This window comes from Marmota marmota, unplaced genomic scaffold (genome assembly GCF_001458135.2).
Source record: "Marmota marmota marmota unplaced genomic scaffold, marMar, whole genome shotgun sequence".
Classification (NCBI taxonomy): Eukaryota; Metazoa; Chordata; class Mammalia; order Rodentia; family Sciuridae; genus Marmota; species Marmota marmota.
In genome coordinates, this window is record NW_026000026.1 from 40,588,295 (window position 1) to 40,600,815 (window position 12,521).

At 38.0% G+C, this 12,521-nt stretch overlaps 1 protein-coding gene and 1 long non-coding RNA gene across 8 annotated transcripts in view; one reads left to right on the forward strand and one right to left on the reverse strand.

Moving 5' to 3' along the window:
- Nucleotides 1–4,741, forward strand: part of Macrod2 (mono-ADP ribosylhydrolase 2) — a 1,954,610-nt gene extending 1,949,869 nt beyond the window's left edge. For all 5 annotated transcript variants that reach the window (XM_048811891.1, XM_048811888.1, XM_048811890.1 and 2 more), the window contains one exon: nt 1,410–4,741. The gene's annotated coding sequence lies outside the window, so the exon portion shown is untranslated. The remainder of the gene's footprint in view (nt 1–1,409) is intronic.
- Nucleotides 1,516–12,521, reverse strand: part of LOC125619151 — a 39,180-nt gene continuing 28,174 nt past the window's right edge. For all 3 annotated transcript variants that reach the window (XR_007350665.1, XR_007350664.1, XR_007350666.1), the window contains exon 4: nt 1,516–1,612. This is a non-coding gene — a long non-coding RNA (uncharacterized LOC125619151). The remainder of the gene's footprint in view (nt 1,613–12,521) is intronic.

The following is a 12,521-nucleotide window of genomic DNA, read 5'->3' on the forward strand; positions in this document are numbered from 1 at the left end:
GGCACTGCCCCTCTGCAGGCCTCTGGGGCTGTTCTGCCAGTGGGTCGCAGGTCCGCCTACCTTGCAGGCGCAGGGGAGGGGGGCGGCTCTACCCTTCCTCAGGCCACTGGGCCTGTTCTGTCTGACGGTTGCAGGTCTGGCCTGTTCTGTTGGTGGTCACAGTTCCGTCTACCTTGCAGGCGCGGGGGGAGGGGGCGGCTCTGCCTCTCAGCAGGCCGCTGCTCCTCTTCTGCCGGTGGGTCGCAGGCCCGCCTACCTTGCAGGAGTGATTGGAAGCTCTGTCCCGCCGCGGGCCACTGGGCCTTTTCTGTCGGTGGTCACAGTTCCGCCTACCTGGCAGGCGCGGGGGGTGGGGGGCAGCTCTGCCCCTCAGCAGGCCGCTGGGCCTGCTCTGTGGGTGGTCACAGTTCCCTCTACCTTGCCGGCGCAGGGGGAGGGGGCAGCTCTCTGTTTTTTTTTTTTTTTTTTTTAAAGAATACTTGTATTATTCACCAAAGCCCCAAACTGGACACAACCCAAATGTTTCATAGCAGAATAGAAGTTTTAAAAAATGTGATCATTACACATACAACGTAATGTTAGTTAGCATTACAAAAGAAGAGACTGTGGTCAGCAAGCAGCAAAATGAACGATTTTCAAGCTTTCTGCTTAGTGAAAGAGCCAGGCACAGGACAGACACGTGTGTGGTTCCATTTTTAGGAAGTTCTAGATGAACAAAAATTAATCCTTTCATAATAGAAATCAGAAAATTGTTGGTTCTAGCAGGAGTGGCCTTAGGAAAGGGAAATTTCTAGTGACAGTTACACTTTTATATCTTGACAGTGGTGGGTATTAAACTGCAACTTCTTTTCAAAACAGAAGAAACGGTATAATTTTAGATCTGTGCACTTTCCTATAGGTGAATTATATTTCACTTTTAAAAATCTAAAAAAAATATTTATTCTGCTAGGGCAGAGGATCTTCCCAGAGTTCTCTCGTAGGTAAGGAACACAGCAGACACTAAGAAAAATCTCAAATGGTGGCATAAACATCAATGACTTTTGCAAATCAGTATTATATTATTCAGATGTGTGTGAATGGGCCAGAAAAGGGAAGCTATATCAATTCAAGGTTAGGTTTTTCAAAGATTACTTTGAAGAGTTGCATTAATCGTCCCATCAGCTAAAGCAGGTTGTCAATGTGGCGACATTTATTAGCAGTGATTTATATGCTCCTTAAAGGTACTGTGTGCCAGCAATTACAGCTCAGATATCCAGAGCTCTTTGATAGTCAAATAAGATATTTCTAGGCCTGTTTGAGGGGTCAGAGACATGTAAAAGCTGTATTAAATAGATATTCCTTGCTAAGCCTATGAAGACTGAGACGATTTATCTCTAATCTAACAAATGGTTTCTCTTTGTCTTCGGCAGGGGCGCAAGATGAAGCAAAGGAACAAAGAAATGAAACTAAATGACAGTCCTCGGAGTTGCAAGGCTTCTCTTGGCCCTGGGGAAGTTTGGGAAGAAGACAGCACATACTGTGGAGGAGGGTGGGGGTGGGGGGAAGGCAAGTCTCATGGAAGGATGGGGGATCCTTTGCTCTAATTTCTCCAGCTACATTTTGTTCTGTTTACCTGCAGAAAAAGAAAAAGAAAAATGTTTCCTTAATCTGGTGGGAAGACCCATGTTATCACATCTTTCAGGCACTCTACTTGTCATTTCTGTCTTTCCTCACACGACTTTGCCCCAGGGTCACGGTGGCACATTTTAACATTCCCACGTGTCTCCTGGTCCCTGTCTGCTCTCTTGGTTATTTCACAAAGCTGGTCATACAGTGGTTTCTTCAAAGAAAGAAAAGGAAGATGATTGTTTGGCAAGTTGCAGGCCAAGTTTCAGGAATCACCAAGCCCAACATCAGTATCATCTACAAAGACCAGAAGACTAGGAAATGAGCAAAACCCTCAGAATTCACTTGGAAAAGGTCTGGACCATGAGTTGAAAATATTTTTTAAGGGATTCCCAAGGTACAGTTTGTTCTGTGTAGTTAATGAGAATGGTGAAAGTAGGATTCAACCCAGGGCAGAGCACATACACATAAACAAGGAAGTTAGTTGCAGGCAACCGTCATAGTTTCTTCCTTCATAGTACTTCGGAGCACACAGGCACTCCTCATCTTTAATACTGACCTCCAGCAGAGCTTACCTGGGTCCTGAGCCTTTGCCATGTACTTCAGCATGGAGCCCACCAATGAGATGTAACTCTTTGCTACACAACTTTAAAGGATGCACTTAGCTAGGCGGTCTTGTGAAAAGCAAAGTGAGTGGCCAATGCATTTAGGACTCTAATGTATGCTTGTTATTAATGCCTATTAGTTTTAAAAGCTCCATTTGAAATCTCTCGACACAAACGTTTTTCATAAAGGATGATTACATATTTACTCAAGGTTTGATGCCCCCTCAAAAAAACAATTCTCATTAGAGGTTAGAAGCAGTCAGAGCTTTTCCTTGCTGTGCTGGCTCTCTGGTCTGCATTTAAATGCTGTGGTTTGCTTATGCGAAGTCCAAGCCTGATTGGATGGCTGGTCCCTTTATGGAGTATGGCCCTAAAGGGGAGCAGCAGTTCTAACAACTTAAGGTGCCAGTGGGCAGTAAGCACAAGGAATGAGGGCCAGAGGAGGCCAGGCATCATCACAAGTATCCATCCCAGAGCCAGCCTAAGGCAGATGCCTGCTTCCCACAGCCTCCCTGGTTCTAAGGCCATTCCATTGTTTTCTGTGGAAACTGATTTCATTTCTTACATATCTTCTTCTGTCTTCTAAATAGAGTGTTAGGATTATAAGTCATTTTTCTTGAGAGGGAGAAAAAGAATTGAATTACTTCTAAAATGAAAGTATATCTGCATTCTAAATATCCCATCCAATCCTTCAGTTTTGTCCTTTCCTAGGAAAATAATCATCTCCCATGACTTTTCTTTCTGAATTTATTGCCCCTTCCGAATGGTTTATTTGATATACTGGAATAATTAGCAAATTATAACTCTGCATATGTCATAGGTTTTAACAACACTTATTTTTTTTTAAAAAGCTGTTTATTGACATAGCAATGATATTTGAGTGACTTCATGATGTGGAAACATGATCATTTCTCCTTCAGCTGTTATTCCGTAGTTTGATATGGAAGCACATATGTCCTTTTTCCCCATTAGACATTGCTTTCTAGAAAAGGAAAAGGCTTGTTTTAGATAATCTGAGAAACAATGCCATCCAGCTATTGATATTTCTGTATTTCATGCCATCTTTGTAACTCAGTTCCACATTGTTAATCATTCTCATCAAGTGCTTGACCAGTACAATCTGCTAGGAACTTGTTTTCTAGTGACTTCAAAAGTTAGTGCTACTCAGCCTCCATCCATGAGTTACAATTGAACACAACTCAAAGGAGGCAAGAGGAACAGAAAGATGAAAAAGACCTAATATCCCTGAGAGGAACAGCCAGGATTGGAGTTATTCCAGTCTGGGCATTCTCCTTATCATCCACAGCTATTTCATTCATTCATTTTAAATGTGGGTGGGTTAGGAAAGGGAGGAGGGAGTGCTCTGTGTGCAAACTGGAGGGGAAAGGAAAGTAACCTTTGTATCCAGGAAGCTAAGAGAATGAGGAGTAAATATCATCAGCCCCATTGCTGCATTTGTTTAAACTTCTTTTTATGATTAGATTGAGCTTTCCTTTTAGCTTTGTTATGCTTTATGGTTGCTGTTTGGCTATATTATTATATGCTTCGAAACAAATAATGTAGTTAATTTTCATTTCAATAGTGAACTGTTAAAAAAAAAAAATCTAGCTTTTGGTCAGATGGAAGACACCTCAACACAGGAAACCTGTATTTGTTGGCTTTGTCATTGCACAGGTTGTACAAGGGAATAAATTTGAAAAGCTGATTAATTTTCCTGCACATGAATTCTGGATGTCAATTTTCAACCACACTTCAACCAGGCTATGTGGTATGAAGGGTTACAGGAGAGAGAGAGGAAAATAGCCCTATATTAGTCATGTTTGCATACAGAGGATCGAAGTAGGACTTCAACATAATACTCCTAATTAAAAAGGTACTCACTGGAGGAGAGACAAAGGGGCTTTTCCTCTAGCTGGTAACTATTCAGATGATGGACAAGTCCTCTTTCATAAAAGCTTACAAAGAAGACATCCGAAACACGGTCTGTGATACTGGGTCACATATTAATCACCACAGCTAATTGTAAATCTTTCTATGAAACACTGAAAAGCCTCTTTGTGAATTAATACAGTTCTGCTTGATGCATTTGATTTGAAAAGACATTTCTCTGTATGTGGCGCATGTCGGCTGTGCTTTGAAAAATAACAAAGTTAGCAGAATACATTCAATATATTTTCTTGGGGAATAGGGTTTTTATCATATGACTCATTAAGGATTTGCCTTATCCTGACATTTGTGATATAAAGGAAAATCAGAAAAAAAGTAATTTTCTTGATCAAGATATGTTTTTACTTAATGCAAATAAATGTAGTCTGTTGCTTGCAAGGAAAAAAATCTTCTGGTATAAACTGCTCAATAGGATAATACGTGCCTCTTTTGTTAAACCAGCCTTGAAATGCTGGACTGCTTCTCAATCCGTTTGTTTCTTTTCATCTGTGCCATACACTAAGACACTTAAACAACTGTTGCCTTCATATTATATTTGTTAGAGCAGAGTGCAAATAAAATTCGTTTGAGAGGATAATGTGGAATTATCTGTTTCATGAAATTTATTCTTTAGTTACAGGCAATTAATAACTTGAAATGCTCACTTATTACTACTTGGTTATAAATATGTGTATTTAAAATTACTCCTATAGGCCAGGCATGATGGCACATGCCTGTAATCCTAGCGATTTAGGAGACTAAGGCAGAAGGATGACAAGTTCAAGGCCAGCCTGAGCAACTTAGTGAGAACCTGTCTCAAAATTTTAAAAAGGGCTGGGGATATAACTCAATGCTGAAGTGCCCAAACCCTGGGTTCAATTCCCAGTGCAAAAGGAAAAAAAAAAAAAACCTATGTAAGTCAATATTATCCCCTAAGACAGATCAGTGTTTTGGTCATACTTTTCAAACTTTAAATTACAGAGTAGTTTTGTAAGGATACAAATCCCAATGTCAACATTTTGTATAAATACTATCTAATTCATGACTTTAGAAACAGCTTCTGAGATGCAGACATAAGTTAAGATAAAGCCAATAGTTCCATGCGCATTGGTCCATCACCGATTACTGGAATTCTCCAGCACTTTCTATGAGCCTGGTCATTGTGACGTCCATAATCCTCCTCAGTGTACTATTGACAGAATGGTGATAGAAATGATAGAATTATACAATTGTTAAAGCATGGTGATGGGCCATCAAAAATCACTACCAAAAAATGTTCTTTTGAAAACAAATATGTATTCATTCCATAAAATTTATTTTAACCCCTATAGAAAGAATATGTGCTACCAGTGGTATTGTTCTAGAAGGCAATCAAATCATCCCTTTTATCAAAGCCAGAGATGGGATTGTTTAAGAACACGTCATCTAAACTGTACCAGAGGAGCATTTTTCTAGAGGTAAACAAAGTTTGATTAGGGGGGAAAAATATAGGCAGGACAGTCTCATGCTGCAATGAGCAATCCAAACACAATGTTTCAGGGTGACCACAAAGATCATTTGACATGATTCCCTGCTAGATACTTTTTCACCTACGTCCAATTTTTCATGTCGTTTTCACTCTTAGGTTTCTCTCTTAGCCCTTCTTCACTTTTCCCTTACACTGACCAAACGTGCCACTAAACACTGCTTAACTTCAATGTGGGCTCAAAGGATAATGATACCTTTTTAAGTTCATGTTGAGATTCTGGCCCAGTTGTGAGGCTTTAAGAAAAAAGGTACCTCCATTTCTTAGTTTGAAAAATGGACACATGAATATATACCTGAACTCACAAATATAAACATGAATAAATTGCCAAAATATTAGACTTTAAACTCTTGTAAAATTATTTACAAGAGCACTTGATAAATTATTAGCATTAGGTTCAGATATTTTGTACTAGAGGCAAATGGCTTTCTCCAGCTCAAAACTCTTTATCAAGGGATAAATAAATAGTCCTTACAATTAGGTAGTAAATATAAAATCCTATTCTACTGAAGTTGACTTAAACTTTGCTCCCAAATTAAAGACCCATGAAGATAAAGTTGTTTTTACTATAAATTAGAAAATTGGGGATTAGAATTTTTGAAACGTGTATGTAAAATATTGACACTTGGCGTATGCTTATTTGTTAAAAGCCTCTCAGTTAACATGCATGGAAGGATATAGATACAAGAGATAATTATGCCAATTGTAATTTCTCTTCCCTGGAAGAGATGAACACATCCTCCTCCTACTAAAATTGAATGTGGCCATAGGACTTGTTTTGTACTATGATATGTGAGCCAAAATGGCATGAGTCACTTCAGGCAGAAGCTTGAAGTCTCACTCTTTTTTTGTCAGCAAGACAGCCTTCCCTATCAGCGTAGAACCTGGAGTGAACATATAGTTGAGATTCAGGCAACCATCATTAGTAAGGTGATATGAGTGAGAAATAAACCTAGCTTTGAGATTTAGGAGTCATTTGTTACTCTGTATAACAATCTGTACTGATACACATGCAATCAAAACATTTAAGTAAAAAGTCCAAGAATCTGTATGATCTGTCTCTCAACCTCATCTTATGTGACTTTTGATTTGGCTTATCACGCTGCCAGTATATTGACATTCTGTCTATTCCTAGAATAAACCAATTTTTTTCTAGCCTCAAGCCCTTGAACTTGAAAATCCTTGAAATCTTGAGTCGTATCACTTCCTAGAGATAGCTTTTGTAGCTACCCTATTTCAAATAGGTCCTTCTTCCCAAATTATGTTTGCCTACCTAACCCCATCTTTGGTACTTCAAAGAACACTTCTAATAACTTGTGATTGTTTATAAAGCAAGGATAAAAATTTATATGTCACAACTCAAATGTATAAAATAATGTAACTTTTACCCCCAAGAACTAATTAGAGGAGATTGTAAAGGCATCTTTCAGTGTAAAATGTTCACTTTGGGATAAAGATTATGTCAGATTCAAAGCTTAAACTCCACTAAGACTATTTTTTGCCACTTAAATTCTAGCAGCTCAAAAATCCTTAAGTCTTATTTTCTAATCACTATGCAATGAAACTAGAAATTAAAAAATAGATATCAAAACAATAGTTATTATAGTTTAATAGTAATTTTCTAAGTGCTTTGTCAAGGAGGATATTGAGAAGAAAATAGACTATTTAGGAAAAAAAAAAAAAGAATTGAGAACATGTGGGATAAGCCAAAAGTATGCTTATAGAAAAATTGTTAAAAATTTCTCTACTTCTATATTAGATCATTTTTTTACATCAAAAACTTTTAAAGAATTTTTTTAAAACATTCACATTAAGGTTTCTATAAAGAAAAGTGCAAAGAAAATGAGTACTTATATAAAACAAATTTTTAAAAGCAGTAAAATGTTAAATGCTTTGTTGTTTTAAATTCCCTCTGATAGACAAATCCTAACAACTATCATGAATAATTTTAAGAGGATAGCAATAGAAAGTTTAAATACAAAAAGATTAAATTTTATGCATAACAACTTAACCAACTACAAGTTAAATAAATTTGGAGATTTTTAAAAAATAAAATTTACCTAAAATTAATATAACACAAAGCAGAAAACCAAAGTAAACAGATTTATAGCAGAAATGAGAAGCAATAACAAGAAAAACATCCAGACTATCTGTCTGTAACCTGTAATAATACTTGATAACAACAGTAATATACTTGATTTATTTTCATTTTATATTTTTTTCATAACTGAATCATAATGTGTTTTATTTACACATTGCTTTTCAATTGATTATAAGTATTGTCAATGCAGTGTTTGCCTGAGTCATTTAAAAATAGCTCATCATATGGCTGTAACTTACATTACCACTCACCTGAAGGTTTTCTCTAGTTTGAATGCAACTTCAAAGAAATAGTTTGGCCACAAGTTTTTGTTTACATCAGAGGATATTTTAGAAAATTTTCAGGGTTCATAAATACTTGATGCCTATCACCAAATTCTTTTCTAAAGTCATATTATTAGTAATTATATAGTGAGAATTTCCATTTTATAGAACTCTCATTGTCCTTCAGGGTGCTATAAATGTGGACACTAAGACATGTCATCATGAGCAATGGTTTATCACTATTATGTTAACTATCACTTCTTCATTTACTATGAGGGTGGACAGATTTCTGTCCGCTATTTGTATTTTCCCATTGGGGAATTAATCTCTTTATGTTCTTTGGCCATTTGTCAATTGGAATTTTTGTTTTCTATTGATATTTATAAACTCTATATATTTAGAGTATTATCTTTTTGTCATGTTTCCTGCATATAAATTTCTACTTGTGTTTTGATTCATAGTTTTGATTGTGATATTTTCTGACACACAAACTTATTTTTATATTTCCATGCAATCAAACTTCTCCCTTTGTGCAGGCTTTCATTCCTTTTGTAGTTGACATTTATTGTTTTTGCCTGCTGAGCATTCATTCCCGCTTTTTCTGGTAATGCAGTTTTTCAGCCTAGTATAAAATTCCTTTTATGCATTTTCTAGAACTGATCTTCCAGTCTTACCCTTTGACCAGAAAAGACAGATCTGTGACCCACTCTAGACAATCACACGACTTTATTTCCCTGACAACAGTGATTGGTTTGGAGAGATCAAGTAACCCAGATTGGACCAATGATCACCTTCCCTAAAATTTGGTGCTGACACAGAAAAACTCACAAGTTACAGAAAATATGTGAACTTGGAGACTTCAGCAGCCTTATTCTGACTCAGTTATATGAACCAATAAATTTCCTTTCTAAGCAAGTTTGAGATAGGTGTCTGGTTCTTCTGAGCAGCTCTCCAATTCTCTCAAAGTCAAGAACAAAATTCTTACAATGTCCTGAGGACCCCGTGTGATGCTGCTGCACTCCTTCCACCATAGCTCTGCAAACTTCTCTCTTTTCTCCTCCATGGACTTCTCTACTCCAGACACCCTGCCATGTTTCTTGCCTTAAAATTGTGCACCAGCCCTTCGAGAACTCTTTAGTTATACATATGATTTTCCTCACTGAAATTTGTTCAAAGCTTTCTCAGTGAGGTTTGCCACGATTATCCTTTCTAATGCTGCAAACAATCTGTAGCTCTGACCCTATCCATGGGCTCCTCTACACCACACTTTTTGTAGCACTTATATAGAATTTATTCATTAAATTCAATTCAAAAACTTATTGCTTGCTGGGCGCTGTGGTGCTTGCCTATAATCTCAGTGACTTAGGAGGCTGAGGCAGGAGGATTGCCAGCTCAAAGCTAGTCTCAGCAAAAATGAGGCACTAAGCAACTCACAGAGACCCTGTCTCTAAATAAAATACAAAACAAGGCTGGGGATGTGGCTCAGGGATAGATGCTTGCCTTACATGCAGGAAGCCCTGGGTTCAATCCTCAGTGCTTGAAAAAAATTATACAAACCACACCACACATATATATTGTCTCTGCTCCATGAGGGTAAGGATTTTGTCTATTTTGTTCACTGAAGCATCCCACATACAAGAGCTATATTTGGCACATGCTAGGTGCTCATTAGATATTTGTTGAATAAATAAAGAAATTCTGCTTAGAAACTCTTGAAAAGAATCCCTTTTATAAGAATAGTGACTGCTTGACTGGAGTTTCTTTCTTTCATTTTTAGGGAAAAATAGAGAGAAAAGATGAATTAAACTATTGGCTATTAGGCAAGTTAACAGGAGGGCTCGGCACTCTGTCCCAGAGGAGAGAGATCAGAACAACAGAAGAGCAAATGTTTGCACAATTATCATGAGAACTGCCTTTTGGTTCAGAAATTATGCCTATTCCTTATTTAATGCAATGCAAAAAAAAAAAAAAAAAGAGCAGGGAGAGGATGTGTTCATTGATTCTGCCACACACAAAGCAGGAACTGTATTTTGATGTTATTGTGATTCATCTTTTTATCTGAAGGCAATGACGGAGAGCTGTTAGATATCTTTGGCCATGCTGCCCTCCTAAGACAATGACCTTTCTGTGGCTGAACACATTGAAGGTTGACTTTCACTTGTATCACAGCCTCTCATGAGTTGGGCAGCTTTCCTATAGGCTGCCATCCTGTGAGTGCAGTCACCTTCAGGCTGTGGCCTGCAAGGTCACCAGGGAGCAAGATGATACAACCAAGACCCAGGAGGGATTGCACATAAGTTCTGTTTCATTGACCATGACTTGATCAACTGAACCTATTCTCATCACCCAGAAAATGTAGTTTGGAAAGAGAATTAAATGAGTTTGATTACCTAGCCTTGCTTGTGCTTTCCCTCTTTTGAGGGCGAAGCTGTGGTCAAGCCCTCTACTTCCATTTTCCATCAGCCTACAGAGGGGAGTCAGATTATCTCAGGTGAAGGTGATTTAAGCAATTCCACACTGGACAGAGGACAGAGGTGGCTGGGGGAGGGGGGACAATATGTTGCTGTGCATTGTCTTAGATAAAAATTTGAGGATGTGGTACAATAAACCTTTGCAGGGTCTCCATCCCTAGAAGTGACTTCTCATTTGTTATTAGGAAAATACAAAGAAAACCTGATCCAGGGGAAGTGAATATGCCTTATTTTTCTAAGTCCTAAAATGTACAGCTTTTGAACTTCAAAGGTCTTTCTTTCTCTGTCTAGAGATAGGGAAATGTTTTAGACGTTCATCTATTTCTTTCCTTTTATTTGCTTTATTAGTTGTATATGTGATTCCATTTTTCCCAAGTGACAAGTAACTTTTAAAATAGTTCTGGTTACATTACATTCAGCTCCTTGTGCCCTGAGTTTATTTAATGTATACTTAATTTTACATTTATACAAGGATCTAATTTTTGGGCTACCTCCTCTATTGTTTGGGGGTTATCTTAGTGCAACAGTTTTAATTATTGTATGTGCTAATGTCTAGTATGGACAATTCATGCCTCAATTTTCAAATTTTCTTGGTTATTACTTAACATTTTGATAAAACTTAAAATAGCTTTATCATATTTCTCAACTATAAGTAGCTGCTCTTTTCCAATTCATTCTCTTTCACTATCCAGAAAAATGGATGAGCCAGTCAGTTTGTTGGGCCCATGCAGACGTTAAGGGTACAGGGATCTGTTAAAAATGCAGCTTCCTGAAATGTTCCAGAGAAGAATAGCGTTCCTGTTCATCCCTGGCCTTGTGACAAGGCTGAGCTGTGGTTTGAATAACAATCAGTTTCTGAATATTCTGCTCCAAAGACAGTTCCTGACTGTCTGGGCCTCCAGTCCCATCAATCTCTCTTCTGAGTCATTTGGTTCTGCGTAGTGTGTCAGGAGGCAAAAGCTAGGTAAATGTCAGTGTGTCTTGAGTGATCATCCTCTTTAAGCAATCATCCACTTTGCAAGCAAGTGCTGAAGGACTGAACAGAACTGGTCTGTTACAGGACCCTTCATCTGCAGAGTCCAAGACACAGGGATATAGCATTTGGTTATCAAATGCTTCTGCTGCCAAAGCTCAGGTTTGAGTTATTCCTGAAACAAACTGAAATGTCTTTTGGTTCTATTTCACCCGATCCCAGGTGTTGGATACAGCTCAGCTTAGACTCATTAGCAGCCTAGTCTGGCAAAGACTGACATGTCTGCCTCCTCAGAGATGCTATATCCTCTAAAAGATCCAACACAGCAAGGGGTAAAATACTGCTTTTTGTTTTGTGGTGAACAGAAAAGAATAAATCTGGACAGAGAATGCATAAATACCTAACATTAAATAGCATTCTTCATTGTTCAAATCACTTTATACATGTTAACTTAATCCTGACAATGAGATAGTGATATAATTATCCTCACTTTGTAGATGAGCAAACTAAGGCACCAAGAAACTGTTATTTGCACAAGGACATACATCTGGTAAGCAACAGGGCTGTCATTTGAATCCAAGCCAAAGGTTACTATCCTGACCACTGTGCTACCACTGGAATCACCCTGGAGACTTTGATGAATTCCAGATGCTGGACCTCAACCTAGAGTTTCTCATTCAGGAAGCCCTGGGTAAGAACCCAAGATTTTGCACCTCTCATAACTTCCATGTGATGTGGTTGCTATTTCTACTCCAGGGACCAAACTTTGAGAACAATCTTCTTGCACTAAAATGATTGACAGATGCATTCCCATGAAGGTGAGGAAGAATAAACAGACCTAGAGAACATTTAAACCATGCAGCTAATTCTCAGTTTAAGTCAGAATATCTATTTTTTCAGTCCATAAGGCAACTAAAACCTGGCATTGCCTGCAAGTTGCCATCTCCCTCTCTATTTCCGTTGGGTTCATAGGCAGCCATCCAAATATTGAATAATACTAAAGGCATGGTTAAGATTTTAAAAAGAAGAAGAAGGAGGAGGAGGAGGAAGAG